Here is a 7,677-nt window from a genome sequence, read left to right on the forward strand (position 1 = left end):
AGCCTTCATGCATTCTGTTTGGTTTCTAGAGGTGGCTGGATATTCTGCAGAAGAAAATGGATTCAGATATACAGGGCGTTCAGCTGAAATAATCCTGTGGAATAACCATTATGACCCTCACTTTTGGAAAGAGGCTCAGAGAGGTTAGGCCCCTTGCCCATAGTCACATAGCACACAGGCGGGTCATAGAGGAGAGAGGATTCTGGTCTCTGTGTGGCCTTCCCCTAACGCCATGCTCTTCTCAGCTGACAGTTGGCTCCTTCCCTCTTTCAACCCGTTAGTGGACATAGACTTGTGGAACAGGCCCATTTCCTCCACTACTAAATAATGGAAAACACAACGGCTTAATTCAAAACAGGGTGGGGGTTGGGAACAAAGCCATGCCAAGATATTTTAAGTCGAACTTCGTGATAAACGGAAATTTGATATTTCTGGATAATTCCCAATGAGCACCCTTCCCCTTTAATTATCTTGTGGTCGCCCTTTCAGAGGTGATTAAAGCTATTCTTTAGTAGATGTGGTTATAGATTGAGTGGGAACCTGGTCTTTCTTGTGGTTTTTATCGTAGCAATTAAATCTGGCCAGCTCGTAGAAGCTGTGTGGCAGGAGGGGTTTTATCAAGCAAAACGATTTTCCCCTTCGGGCAATGTTAAATTTAGGAAAAATACAATTAATTATATCAGACAGGTATCTATTATACATTGTGCAGTGCATGCATTAGAGCTCCTGGGCCCGTTTCACTCAGAGAGGGAGCCTCTCTCCTCCTAGCCTGTGTGGGTCCCAGGCCAAAGCCCTTCACTGAGGGCTGGCGGGAAGCTTTCTGCCCCCTCCCACCCCTTGATTCAACACCCACAACTCTTTGGAGGTAAAAATGAAAGGACTTATGTTCACCAGAACTTTCTCAAATGCTGTCAAAGGTGTATTTAGGTATCTATGTTGATAAATTAGGGTGTTCCCAAATAGCAGAGAAAAAAACCTTTCACCTCTTAGAAGAAGAAAAAGACAAAGAAAAAAAAAACGCATTCACCTGGTCTCTGCCCTCCACTGACTGTGACTCAGGGGGAGCCCCCCAAGATCTTTGAGGGTCATTTTTCCCCTTCTGCAAAATGAGAGGGTTAGACCAGATACCTTCAAAATCCTGCTCAGCTCACAGCTAGGAATGTAAACGAAGGCTCAGTGGCACGAATTCCTCGCTAAAAGACATAATTAATATTTTTTCTCAGGTGCTTGCTTTGTGTTCTTGACGTTGAAAGGGGCTTGGAATTCATATATGATTATACTCTTTCTTCTTTGCTGGAAGCTTCATTAGCGCTCAGATAAATTTAAGAAGAAGGATTCAAAAACATTATTGATGAGCTTCACTCATCTGTGTTTCCAGTGGGAGCTGGTGTTGAGCAGATGCTCTGGAAGCATTTGCTGAGAAACAAAAAGGTGACTTTCGAAGATGTCAATGATTTGATATCATCTCCTAAACACCAGTGAAATGTCAGACAGGTCCATTACTCGCTCATGCGATGCAGATACATTTTTATAGAATGCACACACCCAGCGGGTCCACGGACTGGGTTTATGATGCGGCCGGCTTGGGTGTGGGGTCCCAAGTGCTTCCATCTCTTTGTCTGATCCTAGTCCCTTCTCTAAACATCATCTTTCTGTCTCCATTCCCTTTCCTGATAAACTGGGATAGGTTTACCTGCCAGCTGTCTCACGAGGGTGTTGTGAGGATTAATGAGATAATATTTTTTAAGTACTCAGAGATCTTCTGATGAAAGAGGCTATAAAAGTACAGAGTGTCACTATTATTGTAATTAATGGCATTTCTGAGAGCTTTCAGAGTATACATTGGGTTACGCCAAAGACAGAGGAGATCCCTGCTTCAGGAGGCAGCTGCCTGTAGGAGAAAACAAGGCGTTAGAGTCTGTGTGTGGCCAAGACGGCTGTGGCAAGTGGGCTCAGATTCAGCAGTGGGATGGGCGTTGAAAATCTGATTCCACAATAGGGAGCATTGGTGGGGAAAGCGCCTTTGCTGGGAGACAGAGGACTGTCTGCAACGATGGCTTCCCTTCCAGGGACGTGTAGCCAAGTCGAGGTCAACTTGTGACCAGATATCAAAACAAGGTGCGTCTTTGGGTGGCTTTTCTCCTCGTTATCTCTGCACACGAGGGAACCTGCCAAAGAGTCCTGCTCCTCACCACTTTACTCCACAAACAATGATTGTGCTCCTGCCAGGCACCAGGGTTCCAATGAGAAAAGGCACCATCCCTGTTGCAAAGAGCTCAGAATCTGGTGGGGAAGACAGGCACATGCTCTAGGCGTGACTGCAGGGAATGGGGGTGCTGTCAAAACAGACGGTAAGCCGAAAAGCCAAGGGCACCAAGGCAGGACAGGAAAGGGTGATTTGACCAGACTATGCAAGTCAGGGAAGGAGTCCTAGAGGAAACAGCCCCTGAGCTAACTTCTGCAGGTCCAGGAAGGAAGCTAGAGAAAGGCCTAGAAAGGAGACAGTGCACGCTCAATTGGGGTGGCTGTAAACAGGTGGGCTGTGGGATGAGATGAGGAATCTGAGAGCTGAGCGGGAGCGGCCTGCCAGGAGGAGAGTCTAACTTGACTTACTGCCACAAGGAGGGGTGAGTAGGGGCCCCAAGGAAGTAGCATCTGGGGGACCAGTTCAGGCAGTTAGAGGAGAGGATTTTTTTGTTTTTTTGTTTTTGCAGTATCTGTACTGCTTGCTCACATGTCTAAGTTGTGGACAAGACTGAAGGGTCTTCCCTGGGAGACTTGATCTGTCTTTGGGAAATGAGGGCTAAGCATAGTGCCAGGCACAGGACCTGCTACATCATTTGTGGGACCCAGTGCATACTGAAAATGCTGAACCCCTTGTGCAAAAATTAAGAATTTCAAGATGGTGACATCAGAGCATTAAACCAAGATCAGGGTCCTTCTAAGCACAGGGCCCTGTTCAACCGTGCATGTTGAACCCCAGGAAACTATGTCTGACCCACCACGTGGACGGTGTTCAGTCCCCAACAAGACAGCACTCTTCCCGGTGGCCAGGAAGAGAGCAACAGGTGTTAACATAGAAACACAGGAGGAAGAAGAAGAAATTCTCGTGGCCCTTCAATATATATTGGATAGAAGTCACAGAAGGTTTCTTCTGCGTCCAGGGGAGGAGCTATGCGAGTTTGTTCTTGCCTTGGCACCTGAATGCGTGTTCTTGCCAGATGTATCAGAGTAAATGGAAACATTAATTTCTGGAGTTCGTATGCCAGTGATGGTGCCAACACATCCGACCAGCAGGAACTTCCACGGAGAAAACTCTGGCAGATGTGTGCATCTCCCTGGGAGGAGAATTCGAAGATAATCAGTAGAATTCATATATTAATTCAGAAACACCTTTTGAGCACTGACTTTGCCAGCTTCTCGCCTGGGAACTGGAATGCAGATGGGAGCGAGACACAGTCCCTGCTGTCCTCGTGGGGCTTTCATTTTGTGACACATGACTAGGAAAGTACCAGTTATTACTAAGGCAAGTAACGCAAACGTTCACTGCTATTTTCTTTATTTAGTTGTCTTCATCTACAAAACGCGTTTTATTTCAGTAAACACACAAACACGTGTAAGGCTTCCCGTAGTTTGTGTCTCACTCCTGAGCTTACTGAATGTAGTTTTCCCTATAAAATCTTGAGTCTCTCTAATTGGTCTTTACCTACCAAGAGGATACACAGGAAGATGACATCCTTAGGATGGAAACAGCCCCTCTACTCTGTTGTTTTCCAGAAACGTAGTTTTATTTTATATTTAATGATATCCATTGGCATTATTATTGTTGAATGCAATTGGTGTTTGCTTAGATTTACCTTTTGTGTTTTCCAATCTTGCTCATGGTTCCTTCTTGTATCTCAGACCTCATTGCTGCACCTTTTTCCTCCTCAATTATGTACATCATTTATACGTTTCTTTGGTGAAGTATTTTGGTGGTAAATTCTCAACTTTATTTATTTATTTATTTATTTTTTTTTTTTGTGAGACGGAGTCTTGCTCTGTCGCCCAGGCTGGAGTGCAGTGGCCGGATCTCAGCTCACTGCAAGCTCCGCCTCCCGGGTTTACGGCATTCTCCTGCCTCAGCCTCCTGAGTAGCTGGGACTACAGGCACCCGCCACCTCGCCCGGCTAGTTTTTTGTATCTTTTTAGTAGAGACGGGGTTTCACAGCGTTAGCCAGGATGGTCTCGATCTCCTGACCTTGTGATCCGCCCGTCTCGGCCTCCCAAAGTGCTGGGATTACAGGCTTGAGCCACCGCGCCCGGCCTCAACTTTATTTTTAAGAAATAATTTTGACAGCGTAGTTACAGTTTTTAGATCATAAATATCTTGGAAGTTCAAACAAATAGTGTGTATGTGTGTTTGTGTATGCCGGTGTAGGATTGTGTACCTGTGTGCTATAAACCCGAATATGCTCTTTTTCAAGTCATTTGGGTACCACAGCAGTCACGATGACCACTGGAAATGTCATGGGCTCAGTATCAGGAAGACAGAATTTTAATGCTATTTATTAACTTTGTGACTTGGGGAAAACTGTGTACTCACTGTAAGCCTCTGTCTCTGCATTTTTTTTTTTTAGATGAAGTCTTGCTCTGTTGCCCAGGCTGGAGTGCAGTGGCGCAATCTCGACTCACTGCAACCTCCGCCTCCCAGGTTCAAGCGATTCTCCTGCCTCAGCCTCTCAAGTATCTGGGATTACAGACACCCGCCATCATGCCTGGCTAATTTCTGTATTTTTAGTAGAGACAGGGTTTCACCATGCTGGCCAGGCTGGTTTCGAACTCCTGACCTCAAGTCATCTGCTCCCCTCAGTCTCCCAAAGTGCTGAGATTACAGGAGTGAGCCAAGGCGCCCAGCCTGTCTCTGCATCTTTAAATTGGTGGAAAACAGTGCCTTTTTCTTGGAGTTTTTGTGGTGAGTAGAAGGAATGTCTCCCAATGCAGCCCTTCAATATATTGATCGCAACTATTTTTAATCTTCTGTGTATTCAGTGTCATCCTTTGAAAAAGTTATGTTTGCCAGGAGCTTTTGGAAAAAAAAAATCACCCTGATGATAGTATCACTATCTTACAGATTCCCTCCCCTCTCTCTCTCCTCCCCTCCTCAATGTTTTCAAATTTAAACCCACCACATTTTGGGAACATGTCTGGGAAGTCCTTCAGCATGCAGACCAGTGACAGTGTACAAGACAGGGTGGACCCTGGTCAGTGTCAGGCTCAGCCCCCTCTGTCTGCTTCTTCTGTCAGGTTCAATAACTGGACTGTCACATCACTGGTTTCTTTAGTGCCAAAGCCCTAACTCCACCTCTCCCCAGTGAAGACCTGTGAGTCAGGCCAATGGGCTGACCACACCCTAAACTGCTATCTTTGAGCCGGGCAAACCTGTCAAAGCCCACCGGTTTCCAGGTTCCTTATGCTGCCCTGTTAAAGTAGAAAGTCATAAGCCAGCATTTAGATTTTCAGAAGGGTGGATATGACATCCTTTTCAGTAATTTCCTAATAGAACCACCTTTCAAACAGGCTTTCAGTTATCTAAAACTTGAGTATATTTTCCTCTAAATGGAATTTAATAATACAGAAAGCATTAAAATGAGCAAGAGAAAAATATTTGTGCAGTGGAAGGAGTACCATGAACATTGAAGTCATAAACCTATGTTTGGACTTCTCCTCCATGCTGTCCACATTGGAAGAACTACTGCAGCGTACCATGCAACCTCGGAGCTTCAGTCTCCCCCTCTGTAAAATGGGATGGCCGCTGCTAACTCATAAAGCAACTTGGAGCAGACAGCATACGAAGGATCTAGCGTACTGCTAACACTGTGTGTTTTCCGTCTTTCCCTCCCTGAATCCTTCCCAATTAACATGCCATAGCTGAAAAATACTTTAGATACCATCTAATTAGAGCCCCCTTGTTTTACACACATGGGAACCTAACACCAAGTCAGTAGAAGATAGTTGCCAGAGTTTCCAGTGAGAGGAAGATAGCATTAGAACTACACCCAGACCCCTCTTCGGGGCCCATCTTCATCCACCCATATGGGACTGAAAGTTCCCTCCCTCTTTGCCAGCTTAAGATGTTTCTGATTCTAAATTGAACACTGAATTAAAGAGAAGAAAAAGAAGGCAAATTTGATCCACAGAGGTTATTCCATACATGTTTGTGGGATGCATGGAATTCTTCAAAACTAGAGACTCAGATACAACAAATTCACTCGAAACATTGATGCTAAGAAATATAATTTCAGGCATGTGTTGACAATTATGCAGTTCTGCCTCTAATCCTCATTACTAAAGGCTTGGGTTGGGTTATACCAGTTTTGGCAGCTGGGGGAAATGAGGTCAGACAAAGCAAAGGATGTGGTGGGATGAAAAGGTAGGCTCTGGCCCCTAGTTGATCCAAAACAAAGTTCAAAGTTCTAGATCTTTGAGCCTGGAACTTAGTCCTCAACTCTGCCTTGTTCGATAATTTTATCACCAATGTGAACAACAACAGGGAATAATTTGGGAAGAAGACCAGGCTTGGAGAGAAAGCCCAGATGCTGGCTGACCAAATCCAGTAAGACCTAGTAGATTCGAGTATCATGGTGACCTAAACAAGATGAAAATTCATTAAACATGGAAAAGATAGATTTTTTTTAAAATTGAAAACAAACACACCAAGAACCAAAATGAGGGCAGAAAAATTGAAGAGAGGGGTTAGGCTGTGGTTTAATAGGTTTAATAAGCAAAAGTCTGAGAGGTTATTAGTTGACTGTAAGGTTGATCATAGTCAATATTAGAATATTTCTGATACAACAGAATTGAAATAAAAATAACTTTGGGTTGTTTTAAGAGAAATTTGCATTTAACAAAGTAAGATATAATTTCAGCACTTTGGGAGGCCGAGGTGGGTGGATCATGAGGTCAGGAGCTCGAGACCATCCTGGTTAACACGGTGAAACCCCGTCTCTACTAAACATACAAAAAATTAGCCAGGTGTGGTGGCGGGCGCCTGTAGTCCAGCTACTCGGGAGGCTGAGGCAGGAGAATGGTGTGAACCGGGGAGGTGGAGCTTGCAGTGAACCGAGATCCGGCCACCGCACTCCAGCCTGGGTGACAGAGCGATACTCCATCTCAAAAAAAAAAAAAAAAAAAAAAAGTAAGAAATGAAATGAGAACTGTTTATGTTTTTGTAATAAAATCCTGTTTTGTAGATATCATAAACCTCCTGATATGATGTGACCAGAAAGGACTTTATCTCTGTGTTATGACTTCCAAAAACTGTCACCCCAGTACAGTCATGAGAAATCACCCAAACCCAGACTGAGGGACATCCTACAGGGTGCCTGATCAGTACTCCTCAAGAATGTCAAGCTCCCATGCACAGGGAAAGGCTGAGAAACTGTAAGAAATCAAGGGATGCTAGGGAGACATGATAACTAAGTACACTGTGGTGTCCTGGATTAGTAAGAGGACATCAATGGAAAAACTGGTGAAATTTAAATAAAGTATGTTTAGTAAATAGTGATGTGGCAATGTTGGTTTCTTGCTTCTGACAAACATGTCACAGCATTGCAAGATATTAACAACAGAAGAAACTGTGTGAAGATATATGAGAAACCTCTTCACTATCTTTGCAAACTTTCTATAAATCTAAAG

Source organism: Macaca nemestrina, chromosome 7 (assembly GCF_043159975.1).
Source record: "Macaca nemestrina isolate mMacNem1 chromosome 7, mMacNem.hap1, whole genome shotgun sequence".
Taxonomy (NCBI): Eukaryota; Metazoa; Chordata; class Mammalia; order Primates; family Cercopithecidae; genus Macaca; species Macaca nemestrina.